Source organism: Balaenoptera musculus, chromosome 16 (genome assembly GCF_009873245.2).
Source record: "Balaenoptera musculus isolate JJ_BM4_2016_0621 chromosome 16, mBalMus1.pri.v3, whole genome shotgun sequence".
NCBI lineage: Eukaryota > Metazoa > Chordata > Mammalia > Artiodactyla > Balaenopteridae > Balaenoptera > Balaenoptera musculus.
In genome coordinates, this window is record NC_045800.1 from 56120068 (window position 1) to 56144016 (window position 23949).

At 58.3% G+C, this 23949-nt stretch overlaps 1 protein-coding gene across 7 annotated transcripts in view; it reads right to left on the reverse strand.

Annotated features, from left to right (window-relative positions):
- Positions 1-23949, reverse strand: part of ZMIZ1 (zinc finger MIZ-type containing 1) — a 233455-nt gene that overhangs the window by 126322 nt on the left and 83184 nt on the right. For 4 of the 7 annotated variants that reach the window (XM_036827838.1, XM_036827836.1, XM_036827831.1 and 1 more), the window contains exon 4: positions 17603-17683. The exons of 1 other annotated variant lie outside the window; for it this stretch is intronic. The gene's annotated coding sequence lies outside the window, so the exon portion shown is untranslated. The remainder of the gene's footprint in view (positions 1-17602; positions 17684-23949) is intronic. 2 more of the 7 variants (XM_036827834.1, XM_036827832.1) reach the window with 1 other exon arrangement.

Sequence of the window (23949 nt, forward strand, 5' to 3'; positions counted from 1 at the left end):
AAGCACAAGGAAGGGGCCTCTGCAGAAAGACGATGGCCTGGGCCCGAGACCCTGAGGCTGGCCAGGCCCCTGGAGGCAGCAAGGCAAGCACTGCCCACCGGTTGGGCGTTGGGAAGCTACAAACACAGATTCCTGGGCTCTGCCCCAGCCTCCCGGGAGGGTTGGGGAATCAGCATTTTAGAATGAGCCACTGAGATCTGGTTGCAGGAGGCTGCTTGGGAACCTCTCGATCTCCCCTGTCACGGGGAGCTGCTGGGGTTTCTCCTGCCTGTGCTGCCTTCCCCTCAGCACCAACCTCCATTTGGCAGGAGGCAAGGCCGCAGCGGTGCCACGGACACCCGGAGCACGTCTGCCGAGCTCGGCTGCTCACCACCTGTCTCCTTAGAGGCACGTGACCCGTCTGTGGGCGGGGCTGCAGGACTGTCTGGGTTTATTGCCGCCTGGTCAGCAAGGCCTGGGCCAGCCCCTGAGCACCCCTCCCAGGCCCCTCCCCACTGAGAACAGCTGTCAGGGAGTTGAAACCTTGGCGCTCTCTGCCTCCCCTCCAAACCTGCTCTGGCAGGGAAGTGTCACCAGCCCCTAGCGCTGCGGGGCTCTCGTCCAGGGTCACCTGGACCCTCGCCCCGTCCCAGTGGGGAATGAAAGGCCCGACCTCCTGGAAAAGGGACATGCCGCCCCAGGTCATGCTGCCCTGACTCTCCATGGCCTTGGACAAGTCACATGCCTCTCTCGGCCTGGGCTTCCTCATCTAAAATAGGAAGTGGGAGGAGGCTGGACTTGGCAGCGTGCAGGCTGTGAGGGGAGGGCATTCCGGGTGGACAGAATGGCTTGAACAGCAGCTTGGGTGAGAGAGCCATTGGAAACATGCCCAGGAGACTGGGATTGAGGCTGGATGTGGGGTTAGGGTTAGGGTCAAGGTTGAAATTGGAGTTGGGGTCAGCACTGGATTTCTCTGACCGGTACTGTCTGAAAGGGAAGTCTCCTGAGGGCGCCCGATACCTTCCAGCAGGGGCCCTCAGCAGCTGCTCCAATGTCTCTGGATCACATGAAGGGACTGGCCAGCCTGCCTGCTCAGAGCGGGTGGCAGTGTTTGCTTGGGGCCACTCCAGAGGGCCTGCTAGGACGCCCAGACCCCCAGGGAGCCCAGAAGAGAAAGGGGGTGCAGCCAGCCTCCCTTGCATCAGCCTGAGCACAGGGGTGGCAGGGCCAGGGCCTACCCGAGGGTGCAGCTCTTAGACTCAGCCCCAGGGTGACAGGCCAAAGAGCAACGGGGTCCCCAGGCCCTGGGGAGACAAGGACCCATTTGGGCTTCAGGGCCTCTGGGTCAGGGCCATGGGGATGGCCCAGCTCAGGCCTGGAGCTAAAGACACCTGCCTGGGGCCTCTGCGGGCACAGGCTGTGCTGGGCCAGGACTCTCTGCTGGCATCCCCACAGCTACCATCACACCTATTGTCCTGTTGGATATTTGGAGACCCAACCTCTTGTAAGAGGGTTATGCTTAAGGACAGGTCACCAGGATGACCCTGGTCACACAGGAGTGCTGGAGTGTGCAGGGCCTGGTACCCTCAGCCATTTCCTCAGGCCATGCCACTGGAGAGGCCAGTGGAGTCCCAGGGCTGGTCTCTGCTGGGGACAGGCCGCTGCCCTCTCCTGGCCCCCAGCTCCCATCTCTTCCCTCCCTCTTGACCTCCAGGACGGCGTGAGGCACCCTTGGCACCCTTCCAGGAAGGGAAGAGATGGACAGGTGGTGGGACAGGTGAACGAGGGGCCAGTCAGTGGAGGACGGGGCCTGCCTGCTTCTCTCTGGCCAGAGACAGTGATCTGAAGCCTGGGCCTGACATGAGGGCAGGTAGCACACGTGGCCGATGTCCCTGGGGCCTGCCCACCGGCGAGTCTGCTCACCCACTGCCTGGTCCCACTTGCCACGGCCTCGCCAGCCCCTTCCCTGCCCCCTCGCGGGCCTGAGATGGCTGTCACCATGGCAACCCTGCTCATTCAGTCCGGGATAATGAAGCCAATGTGTTTTTCATTTCCATGAGCTGGAGTGAGGAGCAGAGCGGGGGAGGGGGCTTTCCCCTCCGGCCCCCCGCTCTGGGGGAAGGCAGGCTGGATAGAGAGTGTGTGGGGCCTGAGCAGCGGAGGCACAGACACCAGCGGGAGGGGCGTGAGACCTGGAGCCACCAAGCTCTCGCTCGACCCGCCACAGTAGCCTTGTGGCTGGACAACGCCAGCTAGAAAGGCAGGCCTTCCCGCCAACACCCGGACCAGGAGAGGTGGCTTGGAGCCAGGAAAGCGGGGCTCCGTTTCTAGCTGTGTGACCTTGGGCTAGCGATTTCACCTCTCTGGTCTCACTTCAGTAGAACCAAGTTCATCAAGCATTCATTGGGTCCCTTCTGAGTGTCTGGCCTTCTGCTGTCCCCAGAGAGCCAGAGAGGACCCAGACAGAGCCCCTGTCCCTCATGAGCCCACTGGTTATCAGGAGGAATCTGTACTGGGCAGGTTTCTCAGCTGTAAAAATGAGGCCAGTAACGCTTAACTGCTACTATCTTTGAGTTACTACTGTTGTGGGGAGGGGGGCGGGTAACATGAAGTTATGTATGTGAACATGCCTGGTGTACACAGTAGATGTTTTACAAGTGCTAACCTCCCTTCTTTTCTTCATCCTGGGGCCCTGGCTGGCAACACAGAGATAGCAGATGTTTAGGAAATTCTCCCGTGTGAGTCAGCAGTCACAGCTGCCCTGACGCCTCTCCTTCCCCTTGACCTGTCCATTCAGCGGGAGGTGAAATCGAGGCCTGAGCAGGGCTGGGCTTGGGGGAGAGAAGGGTGGCAGAGCAGTGGCCGTGGGCCAGCCCGCACTGTCGGTGGCAGGGCTCATCTGCGGCCCAGACGGGGGAGAGTGGGGTCGTCTGGGAAACCCACGGCCCACAGTCGCCGCCATCACATCCCCTCCCTCAGCCCCTCTCCAAGGGCAGTAAGCCAAGAGCACTCAGGCAGAAAACCGTGGCCTGTCTCCCCCCCCAGTAATTCAATCACCTTGGAGGCCAGTGGCCCTCTCTCCTGGCTGGGCTGACAGATTATAGGGGGAGGGAAGGGAAGCATGCGGAGGGAGGGGGCGGGGAGACCTGGAAAAATCAGAGCAGGGCTTGAAAAATGAAGAAATAAACCTGCCAGGAGGAAGACAGCCTCGATCCGTCCTCCATAAAGCTGTCTTAGGGCCACCAAGGATGTTGGTGGGCAGAGGAGGCCGGAGATGGCTCCTCCCGGGACCCCTGCCACCCCCCACCCAGCTAGGCTCCAGCCCCCCACTGGGGAGGGGTCGGGGAGGAGAGGGGCTGGGTGGGCTTGCGGGATAAAAGGGGCAGGAGTGGCGGAGGCGCAGCTTTCGGGAGAACAGGGCCGGGAACAGGGGCCCCTTGTCACTGAGGCCGACCCACGGAAGGAATGGAGCGCCGTGTCCGCAGGCAGCTGGCAAGCAGGCCTCGAAGCAGGCTGACAAGGCGTGAGGGCTGGATGGAGCCCTTTTGCCTGTTTAGCAGATGGGGAGACAGGCCCAGAGTCACACACAAATCAGAGCCGCTTGGGTTCTCCAGCCCGGGGGCCAGGCCAGGCCACCTTCACCATGAACTGCAGGTTGGGGGGCCTCTCCCTGCTGAGTCCGCAACAGTGCCACATCACAGCCAGCCCGGCTGGGGCCGAGCAGACCTGTGAAGGGGGCTGCAGCCCTGGCTCTCCTCCGGGCCCCTCCACAGGGCCATCAAGAATCACGTTTCCTAGGAACAGCAAACGACCCTGAAAACCGCTCAGGACGTTAAGTCCAAAAAAGAAGGAAAGAGAATTATAAAGTGACCAGAAAGGAACAGACCAGAATGTTGACGAGGATGACCCCTGGTTGGAAGGATGATGGGCAAGTTTTGTTTTTCTTCTTCCAACTTTTCTGTGACTTCCAGACTTTCTACCACAAGCATGCATTACTTTTACAATAAGGAAAAAAGGACGTTATTAGAGTTAAAATAACTAAGCCCCTTCCACTAAATGCTACTCGTGCTACATTCTCCATTTACAGGACGTCAAAGAAACTCTTGCTGGATGTAGGCAGCAGCTTCGAGTAGGCGCACGTGCTCACCCATGAGAAGTCACTCCAGGCAGGAAGGAGGGGACCAGGGCTGCTCTCACTTTGCTGTGTGACTCTGGGCGAGTCCTGTACCTCTCTGTGCATTGGTGTGCTCCCTTTGCCCTACACACCTCACTGGATGGGTGCCGAGGACTGCTGGGCCTGGGCATGCTTGAACTAAATTCAGAAGGCTTCATGAATTAGGGGCACAGGTCTTCTCTGATCGATGGGGCACTGTCTGGGGCAGAGGGGGCAGCTGAGGTGCCTCCAAAGACCGGGCAGGCCAGCGCGCAGGGTGGAGGAGTTGGGCCGAGCAGCGCCAGGAGGCGAGGGGCCAGCTTTCATCCCCTGTTTACAGTGGAAACACAGACTTGAAAAGGTTTCACTTTTCCACTGTTTTTGTGGCAGTGCTGTGGGGAGCAGGGCTTCCTGAGAGCGAGGCCAGCTTTCCAAGGCCACACCGAGTCCAGCCCCGCGCTGGCCTCCGACAGGAAACATCATGTTTTCAATTTACGGGTCCCTGCCAGGCGCTGCGAGCAGGCCCGCGCTCCACCAATCGGCTGTGCGGGGAGAGCAATTCCAGGCCCCGCCGCAGTTGGGAGCCCTCGGCCGGCCCAGTGGAGCTCCAGGACCGCAGAGGGACCCCGTGGGATCCCTGAGGGGCCTTGTTCCGGGACAGCTCTGGCTGCATTTAGCAGCTGATGCACCCGGTGACGCCACTCCACAAACTCCAATCCTTGGCCTTCTGGCTCCCACATCTGCTAGTCCTACTCCCTTGCTGACAGACGGGGAAACTGAGGCCCACAGAGAGAAGAGGCTTCCCAATGCCACCAGAATATTAGCAAAGAAAGAATGACCTCAAATCAGATTGGCAGATTCCCAACTGAGTCCCTTGGCAAGACGGGACTGTCCTGCAGCCCCCCACCATGTCCCGCCATGATGGTGATGACAGCTGACCTCCACTGCACACCTACAAGCCAGGCATTGTGACCACCCTTAAGCCACAGAACAAGCCTGTGAGCTGTCTGACCTTCATATCTTACAGATGAGGAAACTGAGGCCCAGAGGAATTTAGAAACCTCTCTAGGGTCATGGGGCTGCGACATGGAGCTGGGGCTCTCAGAGTGCGAAGCTGGCCTTCTCCACCCCTTCCTGAGGACTCCCCTGGCTCTGCATCTCCAAGGCCTAGTGAGGTGCCCCAGGTGAGACACACTGACCCCCCCCCTCCCGTCCTGCTCCTTCCCTCGCCTCCAGCTCGTGCTCAGGAAGAGCCTGGGGAGGAAGGTCAGACAGAGAGGGAGGCGGAAACCCCTCAGGGAGGGCAGGCCAGAGCAGGAGCTGCTGCCCCAACCTCTGCGGGGACAAGCCCCTTCCAGCCTCTGGGTCTCAGTTTCCCCCTATCTAGGGAAGATGGGATCTGTTGGCTCCTCAGCTCCCCCAGCCCCTAACATCCAGGGTCTCCAGAATTTCACATTTAGGGCGTCTTTGTGCTACATGTTTTCTGTGTATTCCTCCCCTCTCTGCCCCTATTTCTGAATGAACTCTGAACTCTTCCAACCCCGTGCCCACTGGGTTTGGATTTTAAAACCCAGACATGCCACAGGACATCTCCGCTGCAAAGGGGCTGCCGATGTCAGCTTCCCTTCCCTGCCAGAGCCCAGGGCAGCAGAGCCGCTGCTTGACCACATCTGGTCTCTGCTCTGACATGCAGGATTTGAGGAAAGCTTGGTGAGAAAGGGCATGGCCATGTCCTTCTATAGATCCAAAGCTTCACTAGCTCCTAGCCACCCATCAAACAGAGGTGGGATCCACCGTGGGGCCTCTCTTCCTACGTGCCTCTCTGGAGCCAACACCTGGGTGGCCGGGACTGGCCGTGCCTGTGGTCTTCACCCAGGGGAACTTCCACCCACGGGCACTTCCACCCGCTCTGCCTCAGCCTTCTCCTGCCCCTCCCAGTGGGAGCCGTGTGGCCCAGGCGCCCCTGCAGCTGAGCTCACTCTGGCCGTGGGAAAAGTCCGAGTTGATGCTGGGAGGGGCTCTGGGCCCCGATACACGCAGGCCTGACCCATGGCTGCCCTGGCTGCTTCAGAATCCTGGCTGAATCTGGGGAGCGCACCTACTACGTGCCCAATCCTCTAGGCCCTAGTGAGGAGGCCCTATTCTCCTCATTTTATGATGACGAGGAAGAGCCTGGAGGTCAGGTGACTCGACCTTACACAGTTCAGGACCTAAAGATTTAAAGATATCAGTCTGTCAGGGACAAAACTGACATACCTCCAGGAAGCCCCCTCTGATCTTCCTGGTTGGTGGGGGGCTCTCCCCCAGCGATGCCCAGAGCAAGTGCTCCGTGCCCTGGGTCTGGCTGAGGACTCAGGCTTGAAAGTCAGTTGGAACCGGGTTCACATTCTGACCCCTGCTCCCAGGGCCTGTGTACCATGGGTGAGCTATTTAACTTCTCTGTTCCACCGTTCACTCATTTGCAAAACAGGCTCTACAAAGAGGAAATTAGATAATGCATATAAAGGCCATGGGGAGAGTGTTAATGAACACTACTGCCATTAAGACTCCCCCAAAGCATGTGCGTGCGTGTGCACACGCGCACACACACACATACACACAGCAATATACTATTGCGAATAACAGCAAGGACGGGGTCTTCAATCCTGACTGGGTAACCCTGGGCAAGTCACTTGCTCTGTTTGCTCACTGAGGTCTATTCTTAAAATTCTTCCGTATTACTCTCCAGGAGACCCCTCCCCAGCCCCTAAAATAGTAGCAGGCTTTCCTTGGGACCTGAGGGATTTGTTGGCTGCCCTCTGACCCTTTGTGTCCTTTTCTGCACTCACAGCCACGGAGCTCCTGCCACCTCGCAGAAGCTCCACAGCTCAGGCCCTCGCCGGTGTAGCCAAGCAGGCCCGGTGTGGCTGGCCCCAGGGAACCCGGCACCAGGGCTCCTGGTGTCTCCAGTCAGCTCATTCTTGGTGCAGAGGCGGCAGATTTAGAAAAAATCATATTGCATTGAGATTAAATGCCTTTAATTCCTGTTGAATCTCCCATCTGACTCACTGGCCTCCTCCCCTGGCTGACCCCATGGTCATTACCATTTCAACACCTGAATTATCAAAAGGCCGGGCACCAAAGGCTGGCAGATAATTTATTTTCGTTACAAAAGACCGATTCAGGGGAAGGGCCCATTCTCTAACCACTGGGCGTTCACCTTCCCATGGAGCTGGGAAGGCTGCGAAAGAACCTATGCAAAGATCGATAATGAAAGACTTCAAATGATTTCTCAGAGAGTTTGCCGTCCTCCTTCTTCTTTGTGTCAAAAAAGATGCTCCAGGGGGCCTTGAGTTCCATAGGCTGGCAGTTCCATAGGCTGGCGAGCCCAGGGGAGAGGCAGGACAGTGTGGAGTTCAGGGTCAGACAACACAAGCCCCATCCTGGCTCTGCCACCTGGCGTCTTTGGCTATTTTCCTGGCCTCCCTCTGCCTCAGTTTCCCCATCCGCAATATGGAGATGATACCGGTCCCCACCTCACAGGGTGTTGTCAGGATCAAAGGAGATGCTGTCCTGCCTGCTGACATTATCTTTATTATTATTGTCAAAGGGTCCTGTGGCTTGGCTGTTCTTTGCATTTCAGCGACAGAGGTGTGATAGGCATTTTCCTCCTGTCCCAGAAGTTACAGGGTGGGTGGATCTGCCTGAGGCGTGCACCGAATGCTATGTACAGGCGTGCCCCAGGGAGGCTCCCCCCACCCTGCAGCTGGGCCCCGAGTGTCTTTACCCACCATGTTTCCACTTGGTCAGGTCCCACACCGAGTCCCTGGTGGGCACCCGCTACCCTGGGTTCTGAGGGATTCTGCTGGGCCACTACAGGCTCTGCTCCTTGTCTCCAGGCCTTTCCCCCTACCTCTTTGTCCCTGTTGCTTCCTGACCTGGGTTCTCAGTCACTCGGCAGATACCTAGTGTATGTCACGTAGCCTTCATTCAATCTGCATTTATTGAGCACCTACTATGTGTTGTTCATTCCCACAACACTCAAAGGATAGCTACTCGGTGCTGTTCATCCACTTAATAGGCGCATAGCCTATAGTGAGCCAGGCCTGAGCGCACGGCTGCCTCAGAGGCGGAGCCACAGCCTCGCTCCATCCAACGGACCTCCCTGCTCCTCCCTGATGCAGGAGAGGCCCAGGTGTGTGCCCGCTGGTGCTCTGGTACAAATGCCACCACCCCCTTCCCCCCAACGCACGCACAAGAACACTCACACACAGGCATCTATCTTGGGTCCTGGTTTGGACCACACCTGACCTAAGGCTGTGGCTTTTCCTGCCTCACCCCTAACCCTACCTGAAATCCTTGAAATCCTTTGCACGTCGCTCGGCTCCAATCAGCCTCCTCCAGGAAGCCTTTCGTAACCCTCACTCTGCGAAAATTCCTCCTCCTTGATCTTCACATCTCCCTGGTGCCAGGGGCACTGGGCATCACTCATTCTGTTCCCTGCATGTGAGTCTTGGCCCAGCCTGTGTGCCACCTGAGGGCTAGCATAGGGTCTTCTGCTTCCTGATCTCCCAGCAGCTAACCACAGACCCACACAAAGAGTAGGTGCTTACTAAAATTACCGCCTTACTAACTGCAGATGGAGACTGTGAGGAGGACTAGCTTGTGCAAGGGCCCTGTACCAGGTGCCAGCATGAACCAAGGACCCGGCAGGACTCCTGGCCCAGGGAGGAGACAGAGCTGCTGGCCCCAGCCCACACCAGGGCTGGCGATGCGAGCAGGATGCCAGTGGTCAGAGAGGCGTAGCCCAGACCCTGAGCCCCAGGCTCTGACATCATCCCAGACGGGGGTGAAGGCCCTGGTGGGAATAATTCCTCCTCTGCCACCTGCCAGGGCCCAGCTGCCTCAAACGAGGTCTTATTAGGGCAAGGACCGGTTTTTCACCTCTGCTTATTAACTCCCCTGAGCGCTAGTGAGTGGAAAATGGGAGGGAATCAGGGAGTGAGAACCTTGTCATTTCTGGAGCACGTCGCCCTCTGCATGGATATTCCTGGAAACCTTCCATGGGGCGTCCTTGGCTGGGGTGGAAAGACTTGGGGTAGACTGGGAGCTGTTGATTTAGTGAGGGTTGAAAAGGGCCCACTGTTCAGGAGCAACTGGCCCCTTGGTCCCTGTCCCAAGACAGCTCCCATCTCTTCCCAGGAGCTGTGGAGGCTGGTTTAGGGCTCAAGCCTGGCAGGCCTACCCATGCCAGATGGACCGTCCAAGGAGAGGGGTGACAGGTGGCTTGGTGTGGCCCGGAGACCAGACCACAAGGCAAGAGGCCTGGTTCCAGGCCTGCTACCCACTTCTCCCTGGGGACCTGGCCAGGCACGTTCCACCCTGGGCCTCAGTTTCCCCATCTACAAAAAAGAAAGGGCTCCACAGGGCCATCCTCTAGTTCTGACACTCTAGGTTTCCATGCGGGTTATTAATAAAGCTCCAAGGTCCCTCAGAGGAGCCAGACGACCCCATTCACCCTGCTTCCCTCGGCCAGGCCGAGGTTAGTGGGCTAGTTCAGCTTGCTGAAGAGATCTCAGATCTCAGTGGACTCAGCAGATGCCTCCGGATCTAAGATCTCCTGCAAGGCCCAGGGGAATCACCACTAAATGGCATGTCACACCCAGGGAACAGCTTTTCTGTCCCTCGGGCTCTGGGGCTGGCAGGCAGCTGCTGACCTGAACAGTCTGTGGCCAGAGGGAGTGGGGCTGAAACGCACAGAGCTGACTCAGGGAGCCTGGCAGACGAGACACACCAGGGAATGTCTTTCTGATGATCATGGGGTTTTAAGAGCAGGAAGAGCCTTTCCAGATCATCTAAACCCCTGGTTTATTCACGAGAAAACAGCCACAGAGAGGGACAGGGCTTGCCCAAGTTCCCCCAGCAAGGCTTTGATACTGTCCAAGGCCCTACCTCTAGGCCAGCTCCCCTTGGCCAGCATCAGTGTGTCCCAGCCTGGCCTGATCACAGGTGTTATATGGGGCACCAGTTAAAAATTCAGAGCCCTAGGCCCAAATCTAACCCACAGAATCAGACTCCAGGTTGCCCAGGTGCCCAGGTGGCCTGTGTGTGTGTTGGCTCTTTGGAGAAGTGTCATCTTGAAGTGTCATCCTGACAATTCCCACTCCAGAGCTCCAGAGAGGACCCAGAAGGCCAGTGTCCCTGAAGGAGGGAAGTATCTGGGTACCAGACATAACAAATGTCAACCTCAAGCAGATGCTCCAGTGCTGAGGGGTGGGAGGTGTCTCTCTGAGACTTCAGTCAACAGGGAAGACTGGCACCATGCAGCCACTGCTGCATTCCAGCCTCACAGCACTGCCCGCAGGTGGGTGGGCTTCTGCCCACTTACAGATGAGGAGACGGAGGGCACCAGAGATGAAGTAACTTGTCTCGACTTGCCCAGTTGATAGGTGGCAGAGCAGGGATTTGAAACCAGAAGTGTCTGTCCCTAAGACCCTTGCTTTAAGCGTGTGTCATACTGCGTCTTTTATCACACTGAAACTGACACCGGTGGACCTGGGGATGGTGAGCTCTCCAGCAGCAGAGGCGTGCAAGCAGCTGCTAGAGGAGCCCTGGCAGGCACAGGATGACCTTGAGCAAGCCTCCCGGAGCTGTGACTGGGGAGAAACTAAGCTGGATCAAGGATGCAAGGGTGTTTGTTCGTTGTGTTTCTTCCACACACAGAGAAAAATGGTCCAGATGATTTACAGGTTCAAGTGCATCAAGGTCCTCCTGGCTCGATTGTTGCAGCTGCCGGGCAGGGGACACCTGGGAGCTTTGGCATTTGTTGAGGGCGGAGACAGGCGGGCACAGGGGGTTGGGTCCCCAGACGGTGACCATGGTGGGGAGTCTGGGTGGGGGCAGGGCTGAGGGAGCTCACCAGGGGCCACCCAGTGAGGGCTGTCCCACAATAGACTGTCCACCGACTGAAGCGCGGGCCAGAAGGAGGGGGCACCAGGGGAGCATTCCACGAAGGTTATGAAGCAGAGATGCTCCCATGGGCTCTGGAAGAGGCCCCCAAAGATGCCTCAGGGAAGCAATGAGGGTCCCAAACAGCTGTGAGGCAAGAGGTGCTGGTTCCCAAACTGGAGCTGAGGAAGGGTGAGAAGCACTTAACAGGAGAGACAGACGTGAGGGAAAAGCTTCCATACATCCCCCTGCTCTCCATTAACCAGGGTCGGGGGGCAGGGGCTGGGGCTCCCCAGTCAGCTCTCTGGGGACATATGTGGTTCCCGTAACTCGGGGGCTCTGGAAGGTTTCCTGAGCACGGTCCGCCCAGCAGCCACGGCAGACTGACACGTGTGGGACCACACTGAGGTGACTGCCCCTCCCTGTAACCGCCACAGCCCAGAATTGACACATCTGACAAGGAGACCCGATGCTCAGGGAGCCGGGGCTGAAAGGGCAAACGTGCACCACGCAGCCCACGGCACTGTTTCTCACAACCTGTGCACAGCCTCAGAGTCCTTCTTAACACAGCCCGCCCCACACATTAAAAACTGGCATGCCGGATAAAACCTCCCTGCCGTCTGCACAGGAAGCTGAGGGTGCACGGTCCGGGTGCCTGCTGGCTTCCCGCTGCCGTTCAGCACCGGTGTACCAGGACCTGTGCGGGGGACACAGTTCAGAGCTGCCCTGAGCCTTCAAGGGGCGTACACCCCAGCGGGGAGGGAGCAGGGGGCTGGTTGGAGGAGCAGAGACCGGGAGAGGCCCCAGGTGCGTGAGGCTGAAGGAGGGGATGGGTGTGTCTCAGGGAGCGCACACACGCTCCGCAGCCCCTCCGAGGGGACTCCTCCTTGGGCAGGGGCCCCTCAGAGGGAGGGCAAGCCCAGCACCTGAACCTCCTGGCCTCCCACCGCAGTGCCTCAGTGGAGGCAAACAAGAGTACGCCTGTCAACTGAGTGGGCAGCAAAGTGCAGTCAGCGGGGAGGGGAAAATCGGCTTCAGAGGGAGGAGGGCTCTGGAGCGGCTGTTCGGCTGCCAGTCTGCTCCTGAGAAACATCTCATCTCTGGAAGCCCCTCCAGGCAGGTGGGGATCCCAGGCATCTCCTGACCCTGTGGGAAACCTCTGGGTTCACAGGGACACGCCCGCTGGACACCTCTGCAACTCAGACTGCGTCCTGGATGACGTGGGAGGGGGAGGAGGACAGGGGCGTCTTCCCTTCCTGGGCTCCAACCCGCAGCCCCGTTTTCTGGGGGTGATGGGGGGGGACTGGTCCCCACTGTGGCACAGCCTGTGAGAGACGCCTTGCTCTGGGGCTGTTTGGGGATTTGGTGGGGACGCTCGTGAGCACTGGAACTCCCACATTATCTCTCCTCTGTTCTCATCGAGGTTCGCTCCCCTGGGTACTAGCTACACTCCTGCCTGCCTCAGTTTACCTTTATGGCCAGTGCGGCGTGCCCAGTTCTTTATTCTGAACAGCAGGACAGCAGCAGCCTTGCCTACAGCGAGCATACTCGCTTTGCAAACTCTCATCTGCAAGATTTCCTTCCCCAGCCTCAGTTTCCCCGGCCTGGAAACAAGGAAACCGGGGCCGCCAAGGCTGCGTGGTCCCCTATGGCAGCCGAGAACCGCACGTGGCAACTGAACGCCGGAGCCCGCAAGGTGGTGTCCGTGTTAGATACACAACAGGTTCCGAAGACTTAGTAGGAAAAAAGAGCGTAAAACATCCAATATGTTACCATCCCAACACGTAATGAATACAAAATAAAAGATGATGCGGCGGGCGGTCTCATGAGCACTCTGCAGGGCATCAGAGTAGGAGGAGAGGGTGTGGAGCTTAGGAGAGTTCAGAGAGGAAAGGACCAGGGCCTCTGAGGAATGGAGGCCCCGGGGCCCAGCGGGGAAGAGGCCGTGTCCAATCCTGTGGAGGGAGCACGGCTGGAAGAAGGCTCCAGAAGGTTCGAGCCGTGAGGCCACAGGGCCGAGGGCTCTCGAGGCAGGAGGAAGCGCAGGAGAAAGGTGCAGCAGTGGGGACCGGTGACAACGATGGGGAAGGGGGCGGCACGGCGGAGCTGCGGTTCAGGACACCCGTGAAGGAGGCTGGGGCCTGATGGTGGCGGCCTCGAATGCCAGGCTGGGTCGGCCTGGCACACAGCAGGCACTTGCAGGAAGACTGGCTGGCGGGGGACGGGGACCCAGAGAGGTCCCCGAGGGCATCCAGGTGAGTGGGGGCCACCAGGGCCCACTGCCCACCTCACAGGCCACTGAGACCCTCCCGGCCCGCAGTTCTCAGGAAGCCCACCCTCTGGCTCCTTCTCCCCTCAGAAAAGGACAATTTATTTATTCATGAGCATACACCCCCTCCCTCCAGGCAGCCAGCTCCTGGACACCTCACTTCTAATTATAGTAAAATTTCATTAGTGCTGGAGGGAAACGCCAGGTTTCCAGCTGCCTCCGTTAGTGGATGCAGGCCCCCTCCTCCCCTGCTCTAGCTTGTGGCCAGTGGCCCATATGCCCAGGATGGCACAGAGGGGCAGCCATGGGGGCAGATCTCTGAGCCAGCAGATCAGGCTCCATCCTGAGTGGTCGGCATGGCGGGTCCGTGGGGATGGGACGGTGCCTGCCCCCAGGGGGTGGGATGGGGCCCACCACACACACAGCGCACAGCCTCCCAGCGGCGGGATTGTGGGGCGCTGCCTTGGGCGTCTCCAAAGAGCAGGGTGGGAGGACACTGTGCTGCCAGAGCTGGGCAAACGGGGGGCAAGACGGCAGGGTGGGAGCCTGGGAGGTGTCAGTTCTGCGGAGTCCTGGGATGATGGAGGTGATGACACAGAGCTGAGAGGGAGGGAGAGTGGGGCTGCCGCCGTGAGAATAGAGGGGAGCTGGGCAGGAGAGAGGCGCCCGCACAGAGAGAACCAGACAGAAAGACACAAAGACATGCCGGGGCAAGAGAGAGAGACAGACAGACACACACGCACACACACATGCACACGAGCTGGGATTTGGAGGCCAAGGAGAGAAGAAGTAAAGAAAACACCAGGGCCAAGTTGGCCAGGCTGCTCCGAGGACTCCCCAAGCAGACCCACCCTCCTCCCCACGGGGGGCCGGCTGGGACCACCCACTCTTGGGACTAGACTCAGGGGTTGCGCGTCTGGAGCAGGAGGCATGGACCTCCAAGAACCATCTCCTTCCGTGACCGTGGGCAGCTGCTGGGATGTGGCCAGCTGGGGGCCGGGAGGTCAGCGCTCAGGGCCCGGGCGTGCTTTCCCTCCAGGGTCCCTCAGGAGCCCACCTTGTCCCCAGCACTGCCCCTCAGTCAGCTCCGCCGTGGTCACCAGGGCGGCAGGGCCCATCTGGTCAGTCTGAATGGGAGGCTGGAGCCAAGCCTCGTGTGTGGGGATGGCCTGAGGTGCCAGGTTCTTGACGGGAGCTGCACACAGGGGTGGGGGCACTCCTATATGGGCGGTCACTCTCCTTTCCTTGCACACTCACGCATATTCACATACGTCGCAGCCTAGATAATCACACACACCTGTTCATGCGCACGTACCAGCACACGAGGGCACACACACATACCTGCACACTCTCCTTCCCTCCAGAGAACAGGCACCAAAACAGCGGAGTCCTGCGTGGACAACCCCCCTTCTCAGTGGCCTCCTCCAGCCTTCCCAGAGGGGAGGGGCTTCTCTCCCTGCCAGTCCAGCCTCCTCGGTGTCCATCCCGGTGTCCATCCCAGTGTCCATCCCGGTGTCCAACCCAGGGAGCCTCATGCTCTCACCCAAACTCAGGAATGCTGCCTGAGTGCTATGTGCAGCCCTAACCCCAGCTTGCATATTTTCTAGCGATGAGGAGCTCACTATCTTCCCAGAAAGCAGCTTGAAAAAAAAAACCTCCAGACAGCTCAGACTCTTGGAAAGTTGAACTTGAGGACACCACAGAGACAGTGTGGTTGCCACTGAGGGGCCAGAGCTCTGTTGGCCAGAGTCTGCCTTTCATCAAAGACTGTCCTTTCATCATTAGTTTGGAAAGTGACAAAACTAGCCTGTCACCCTGGCTGTCACTCTAAATTACAACAGAACTAGAGAAACAGTGTTCTGTAGCCAGGACCACCTCCTTGACTGATGACAGCTAACAAAGATCCAAGAAAATCATTCATTCATTTACTCACTCAATTGATAAAATATCGACCAGGCAATGACCATGTGCCGGGCACTAGGATGTGGCAGTGAACAAGCATAGTCGTTTAATATTCTTTCCTAGTCTGACACTTGACCTTCGCCCATTTTACAGGCGGCAAAGATGAGTCTGGGGAGAGGCAGCGGCTTGCTTAGAGTCACGCAGGGAGCTGATGCTTAAGGGCAGAGCCTCACACATGATGCTGCAGGCACTGACCATCTGCCAGCCCCGGGAAGAAAGGGAGAAGCCTGCGCGTCCGCCATCCCCACCCCCCAGCCGTTTCTAGGACACAGAGGTATTGATTACCACCCTCGCCTTGGAGTGGTTTTCTTTCCTTTTCTTTTTTTCCACCAAGCCTTTCTGTTCCTCCTTTTTCTTATTTTAAAAGAATAAACTCCAAGCCGCTCCTATTATTAATTACCAGCTGCCTAATGCTCCTCCACCAGCAATTTCTGGAAAGGGAATGAATTACCTTGAAAAACATCCGAAAAGAGAACCCACCGTGAAGGAGAATTTCAAAGGTTACCTCACAATGAGCAGCGGGTTCCCCTAGCCTTATGGAGTTGCCGGCAAGCCCTCAGGGGAGGGGCAGGCCACCAGCCTTTGGGGGCCACCCACCGGCTCCTGCGGGCAGCCAGGCTTGGACGGCTGGCCAAAGGCCGCCCGGTAGAAATGGGGGTTGTTTCCTGAGCACCTTACCTTGAGCCTGCCCTGTGGCTCCACCCCTGGTCTCTAAAGCATCGTGGGCTGCTTAATTCCAAGGTACCTCTCCCGGTTCAAATCCCCACTCCACCACATACAGTTCTATGGGTTTCTTAACCACGATGAGCCTCTGGAGAATAAGGCGTTCAACATACCTCCTCATGGGATTACTGTGTGGAGAAATATGTATTTAAGGAGCCTAGTGCCTGGTACACAGCCGACTCTCACCAAGCTGCAACACTTAAAATATTCCAGGCTTCTAAGTATCCTCATAACAGCCCTCTCAGCAACGTTGGTATGATTATCCTCATTTTCAGATGAGAATGCTCACAAAAGTGAAAGGACTTGCCCAAGGTCGTGCAGCTGATAGGAGGAAGTCAGGATTTCCTACAGCAGGAAGGGAGATCAAGGCCTGCTCCCTGGTTCCAGAGTCTGGCTGAAGCGTAGAGGATCCCCAGGGCTCGCCTGGCCCTGCCTGTGGGTACCTGGGAGCACTGGGGCCTCAGGAGAGATGCTGAGGGCAGCAGGGAGACGATCGGGCAGGGCCTCACGTCAGGACGAAGACTCGGGCTCCCCTGGCTGGGCCCCAGAGCCTTGGGACAAAAGGCCCTGGCCCAAGTCAGCATTTCTGTGACAGCCTCTCACCTCTGGGTTGGGAGCCACAGAGTAAAGAGGGATTACACGGGTTGCCCTCTGGCACAGGGCCAAGTGTCATCAACCCTGAAATGCCACTCTGGGATGAGACACACTGGTGTCCGGGCCTGAGGCAGGCCCGGGAGGCGCAGCTCGGGACCTTCGGGCTCCAGCTGCTCCCGGGAGTTCCCTGCGGGGCCCAAGCCCCCTCCCTCATCAGGCTGGACGACCACTTGGTCTCTATCCCGGCATTGGTGGGCCCTCAGGGAGGAGGGATGGTGGGAACTGAGGTATGCAAGAAGAAGGAAGGGGCCCTACATTGCTGAGGAAAATGACAGGTCCAGAGTGTTTACTGTGTGCCAGCTGTGCCAGTGCACCTGTGGGCGCCGGTGCTGTGATCCCAATCCCTCTTTTACAGACAGGTAAACCAAGGCACAAAGAAACCACACAAGGTCATGGTGGACGAGTGGCCGGGCCAGGATTTGCACGCAGGCACTCTGACCCCAGAGCCCAGAGGTTTATGAGTGCTCAGGTGTGCACCTCAGTGCGACTGTGGGAGAGAATGGGGTGGGCCAGCCACAGCACCCAGCCCAGCAAACAGGCCTCTCTGCCCACCCAGGCCTCTTCCCGTGTAGCTGCCATGTTGCTTATACTGCATGAAGCCCATGTGCCACGGGCTTGAGTGGTACAGACAGGGCTGCTGTGCCAATGCAGGGGACGCCAAACCTGCCCCTCTTTCTGTGTGCATCTCCCCACCCCTGCCCTGGCAACCACTGTAGAGACAGGCCAGGCCTAAGAGGCCCCTCGAGGCCCCTCTGGGGGCCGACGAGGTCTCAGTGGGGATGGGGTGGGTGCTGCACCCAATCCCGCCCATGAGGGCTGTGCCACAGACAAAGGCGCAGTGTGCCGGGGCCGGCACTGTCCCCCACTCAGGACATACTGCCCCTTCCCCAAGCAGCCAGGCCAAGCTGCCTCCCCCAGCCCAGCCGCACACCTACCTCAGTGACCCACGAATCACCAGCGTCCCACGTGCCGGTCAGCAGCTGGCGGCCCCTCTGCCTCACTCCAGCTCCATCCTGCTGCAATGAGAAGGGTGGTCAGGGACCACTCACAGCAGGGGCCCCAGAAATGACCTGCTGCCGCATCTCCCCACTGCACCCCACCCACACTGTCCACCTGCTGGAACGTTTACTGCCGGCCAAACCATTCGTCCCCACTTGACAGATGGGGAATCTGAAGGATGGAGAGGAAAATGGGCATCATGCTGGGGAACCCTAACACAAACAGGCCCCTGACACCCCACATCTGCCAGCTACTGGCTATGTGATCGTGGATAAGCTCCCGGCCTCTCCAGGTTTCAGTTTTGTCACCTGTTAAATGGGATCACAATGATCTCTCCTAGGGTTTCTGGGAGGCTCTAAGGACATATGGTGACAGAAGCACTTGACATTCGTTCATTCACTCAAGAGACATTGAGCAAACACCCTGAGCTGTGAACAGGACAGTGGTCCCCGACCTGTAGGAACTCTGATAATAGGCAAAGAACCAAACAATACATAATTACCAGTGATGTCTGCCAGAAAGAACGAGTACAAGGGCGACCATACACAGCATAAACTCAAGTGTCAGGGGTGTCTCTTTGGGGAAGTAAAGTTGAAGGATGAGCCAGAGAGAGGCAGGCCAAGATGCATGGAACAGTGTTCCAGGCACAGGGAACAGTATATGTGAAGACTCCAAGATAGGGTAAATAGACTGGCTCAGCAGAAGACTTGAGAATGGGCGGTGCGGTGGGTGCGGTAGGGGAGGGAGGGGTGGGGTGAGTGACAGCCAAGAGGCAGGCCTGATCATTGCGAGGGTGGAGGGGAGCCATGAGAGAGTCTGAGCAGCTGAGGGACATGAGCTTAGGTCTAGTTTGAACAGATCCCCATGGCTGCTAGGGAGAAGGGCTTAGAAGGGACAGCAGGAGCCAGGGAAACCCGTGCAGAGGCTGCCCCAGGGGTCTGGGCCAGAGACTGTGGTGCTCAGAGCAGAGGGAACAGAAGGCAGAAGTGGCAGGATCCGCTGGTGCACTGGGTATGTGGGGACCCCAGGCCCCATGCCCCCCATTGCAGCGGGTCCAGCTGCACCATCTCCACAACGTGCCACCAGTGCTCCCCTCTCCTCCCTACCCACTGGGCCCCATGGGAATCCAGGAGGACCAGACCCAGGGGCCTGGCAGGGAGGCTTCTCTGGAGTCCTGGCTGCAGGGTGGGAGCCACACAGCCCAGAGTTTGAGTCCCAGCTATGAAGGCACCTCGCTGGATGGTTCCGGGTGATCGCCATGCTCCCTGCACCTGCGTGCCCTCCTCTAAGAAACGGGAAACCATGGGACTTCCCTGGTGGTCCAGTGGCTAAGGCTGCATGCTCTGGGTTCGATCCCTGGTCAGGGAACTAGATCCCACGTGCCGCAACTAAGAGTTCGCATCAAAAGTTGCAATCAAAAGATCTCGCACGCAGCAACAAAGATCCTGCATGCTGCAACTAAGACCCAGCGCAGCCAAATAAATAAATAAATACTAAAAAAAAGAAAAAAGATATGGGAAACCTGCCTACAGGGCTGAGCGCCTCTTGGGATGAGGCCCGTGGCTACAGCAGGAGTGGACGTGCATAAGCCACATTAACTGTGGGCTCCCACATGTGTGGGGGTCTGGTGGAGGGAGGCCTCAGACCCGCTGTGCAGCAGACAGGGTCTCCCAGGGAGTGAAGTGGGTGCCTATGGCTTCAATAAAGGGCACCAAGGCCTGGCATTTGAGAGGTGGGCTCAATAATAAAAATGATCTGGTTCAAGTCCTGGTTTCACCCCCTTACCATGTGGCTTTGGACAATTTCTTAAACTTCTCTGTGCCTCTGTTTCCTTACCTGTGGGAGGCAATAGAGAGAGAAGGAGGGGTCCTCCCTCTAAGAGTGGTACAGACAGTGTAAGGCAACGCATATGAGTGCCGGACACGCAGGCAGCTTTCCGGCCATGTCAGCCGAGGCTAAATTACCTTGCAGGAGCTGGTGCTGGCCTCCACGGAGCGCTGGGGTCCTGAGCCCCAGGCTCCCACAGCCTAGCCTGGCACCTCCACCCCACACGGGAAAGAGAATATCTCTGTGTCCTGACTCTTCGACTCTGGCAGTCCCCAAACTCTGCTAGCCATGGGGACACAAACGGCCCTTGACTCTAACTCTCCCATTTCACAGAGGAGGAAAGTGAGGCCTGGAGAGAGCAGCACCTGCCCCCATCCCGGGGTCACGCAGCAAGTCAGTGGCTGGGGGAGAACTGGAATCAGCCTCCTGCTTCCCCACTGCCCACAGCTCAGGCCTTTCCCAAAGGCAAGCTGGCCGCAGACCCACTGACAAAGAGAAAATAATTATTTTGGCAGCTGAGACAGAAGCCGGAAAGTCCTCGCTCATTCGGTGAGCGACATCCAGGCCCCAAGGAACAACGTCTGCCCATCCTGCCTTGCAGAGGCGCCTGGACTCATGGCGCACGTGCTCGTGCCTCTCTGCCCCCAGCCGTCCCCGGTTCTTTGCTGTTGGGCTTGGGCAAAGGGGCAAACAGACCAGAGAGGGGAAGGAACTTGTCCAAGGTCATACAGCAAGGGCACCACACAGAGGGGGCACCAGGATATGAACTCCCCTGGTTGGGGACTGACCCTTTTTCCCCATAAACCTGTATTGGACCCCAACCCGGGAAGGAGAAAGGACCAGGAGCTCGCCTTGATTGGGTCCACGTTGGGGGTTATGCCTGGGATATTCCTTTAGCCCTCGGTGAAATGCTATGAGGTCGAAACTAAAGAGCACCCCCAATTTACACACGAGGCCTAGAGAGCTTCTATAGCTTCCTAAGATTATGCAGGTAGTAAGGAGCGAATAAGTAATAGGAACAGAGCCCGGACATGAGCGGGTGGTCTGCCGACACTCAGACTCTGCCCACTACCAGGTGACCAGCCGGGGAGCCCACACCCTGCCCAGCTGGCACTGGGCACCCGGGCTCCCTTGACCCTGTGCTGGGCCTCACTCACACTGGCTGCTCAAACAGGTTGGGGTGGAGGTGAGGGAGCTCAGGCCCAGGTAGGGCTGTGAACACAGAGGTGAAATCATCCATCCCCATCCCCGGCCCCCTGGGTGCCCTTAGGTGGGCCTCACAGCCTGTAAGGGTCTGGCCACCTGGTGAGACCAGGGAGAGGTGTCCCATGCCTGCTCCCAGCCTGAGCAGACCACAACCATAAAGGACATGGATCCACGCAGGTAAGTGTTCTCTGCTTAAAGGGCCCTCGGTGCCATGGGGCGGTGCACAGCCTGAGACTCAGGGCCCAGGGGGGTGGTAGGGCCCACCCAGGCTCCCAGAGGGATAGGTGCCCCACTGCCCAAAGGGCTCTCCTGGGCATCCTCAGCTCAGGACTCTCACGTCGGGTTGGGTGAAGGGGACACCCTGACCACAGGGCCGCTTCTGGCTGCGAGGGCAGGAAGGGGCAGAAGACGCGGTGTGCAGATCACAGGTTGAAACGTGCTTTCACTCTCATCGCGTGTCTGGCGCTCTCGGGGGCAGGGCAGGGCAGGAACGAGTACCCATTTTGCAGAGCAGGACACTGAGCTCCGAGGGAGGGTAGAGTTGCCAGGGGTGTTGCAGCTGGGAAGTGGCAAGGCTGGGTCTGGCAGAGGTCACTCAGGGGTGGGGACTGTCCCAGGACCCAGATGGATTCTCCCAGCCATGGTCACCTTCCCATCCCCTCCTCCTCTAATGGATCCCCTGGGAGGAAGGACCCGCCTGGGTGTGGGCTTGGGTGGAGGCACCAGGCCAAGCTGACTGGGGCTGGGGCTGGCCCAGAGAGATTCAGGGCTGACTAGGGATTCTTGGAGGACAGAGGCGCCCGTGCCACAGGGTGTCCAGGATGTGGGGCATCATGAGGGCTCTGTGCCCTTGGCTAAGTGACCAGTTGTTCTCTAAGCCGCCAAGGGTTGGGAGCCCACATTCTGGCCTGGAGCCCGGCCCTGTCCTCAGTGGTGAGGTCGAGGGCAAGGGTGGGTAGAGCTGGGTTTGAATCCCTGCTCTGCCGTTTAATGCTGGGTGACCTTGAGCAAGTCACTTGGCATCTCTGACCATCTCCTCTCTAAACAGGCACTAGCTGCCCCTCCAGATACTCACCCACCAGGAGAGGCTTCAGGCTGACCTTGTAGAGCCTGATGGTAGCCAGAGCACTGACCTATCCCCAGGCCTCTGGGCGAGGGGACTGGACTGCCCCGCTGTGGTCGCAGGGCAGGGGACCACACGAGTGGCACTGCTGAGCTGAAGTTCAGGGCTCTTGTCATCTGCTGCTAATCACACACACGTGCCCCTCATGCCCTGGTGGCTGTGAGGGTTTAACGAGACACGGGTGTGTAGATGCAGGTGCCACGCAAGAACAGGTCAGCGAATGGTGACTGTTAAAGTCTGGGAGAGGGTTAACTGTCAAGGTCATAAGTGGTCAAGTGGGGACCAGAACACGGTCATGTGGGCACCCACCCAAACCGGATCCAACCTGCTGCTCCACGGGCTGAACTGATTGACCTGAACTGGCTCTCACGTGGGGCCGATCCTCCTCACCTGAGCTGGACCAGGCAGCTCTGCCTACCCCCGCTTTACAGATGGGCCGAACAGCTGCTGGTTCAGGGGCCCTGCACAGGCAGGGTGGCCTCAGACCCAGCTCCCAGGCTCGCCTGGGCTCCTTCACCTCAAAGACCCACCCAGGGAAGCATCCCCTTACATGACCCTGGGAACAGGCCCCCCGTCCTACCCTGGCAGCCAGTGCTGGCTCCAGGAGCAAGGCAAATATTTACCCCGATGGTTATCCAAACCAGGCAGGCTGTCCCGCCTCCCACATTCCTGGAATACATGTTCTCTGACCTCACCAAGCTGGGGGAATCCAGACATGGGGAAGAGACAGAGATAACCAGTCACCCAGTTTTAATTGGGCCTATGTGGAAACCAAGGCCTGATGGCCAGGAGGAAAAAGGCAACTCTGAATTGTCTAACTACTCACCCACTAGGGGAGGCCCCAGGCTGACCTTGTAGAGCAGAACACTGGCCAGAACACCGACCTACCCACAAGCCACTGGGGCAGGGAGCTGGACCACCCCGTGTGGTGTGGTGGGCAGGGGCTACACCAATGCCACCTCTTGGCCTGCAGTTCAGGGCTGTCACCAGGCCTCAGATCCTCACACCTGCTGCCAATAACACACATACACACACACACCCATTGTGCTCAAGATGTGACAAACCCGGCAGATTCCCCCGCCTGCCAGGGCCCTTCCTCAACAGCCCCAGAAGCTCTCACTGCCTCACTCCATCTTCAGCACGATCCTGTCACCAGGGAACTGCAAGACCTGTTTTATAGACAAAGAAACTTTGCAGCAGATACCAGTGGTCACGCAGCTGGAAGTGGTAGAACGTGCACTGTCTTATTACCCCAAACCATGCCTTCAACAGCTCTGTGGTCCCAGCTCTGCCCATCGGAACCCTGTCCATCCTCCAATGCCCAAAGGACCGCCTACACCATGCTGCCTTCCCTGATAGTTCTCCCAAGTGAGCTTTCCCTGCCCAGAACTTCCAGACATTTGGACGGTGTTTCTTTCTCCTTGCAAAATTAAAACTGGGTGCCTGGTTATCTCCAGCTGTGAGACCCTCATACTCACTCCAGGGACAGCGGGGTTGAGCACAGAGGCTTGGGCGGCCCTGAGTGCTCAGGGGAGGCCTGAAATCCTGAGTCTTTTCCCCAAAGGACAGCAGCTGCAGGTGGCCTCAAGGAAAAGATAAGTAAACAGACCTAGGAAGCTGGTGGCTTGGGGTCTGGGGAAACTCCTGGCCAGGGCTGCCTGAGAATCACAAACTACCCTTGGTTCAATAATCCTGTATGTCTTCACTTCTGCTGAGAATATTCTGACTGTTCTGACAGCCTGCCCACACCCAGGCCCAGGAAGCCCAGTGCGTCTTGTCTGGCCCTGCCCTGCAGGTCCTTGCTGCATGCCCCTCTTTGCGTGCCCCTCGGCTTCCCGCCTCCCTCTCTCCTGCATGGAAACTTCGCAAGTGACTGGGGCAGGGTAGACTGGCAGGTTCTGCTGAATGAAGTGTATGCCTGGCAAGTCTGCTGCTGGGCCCTCAGGGATGCCTCCAGGTGGGAAAAGCTCTGGTGGTCAGGAGACGCCCAGCACAAACCTGGGGCCACACCTGGCACCGCGGGACGGAAGCAGAGGGTGTTGGGAAAGGTAGGGGCTTCCAAAACCTCTCTGCCCACCTAACATCTCTGAGACTTGGTTTCCTCATTTGGAAAATGGGGGCTATAAA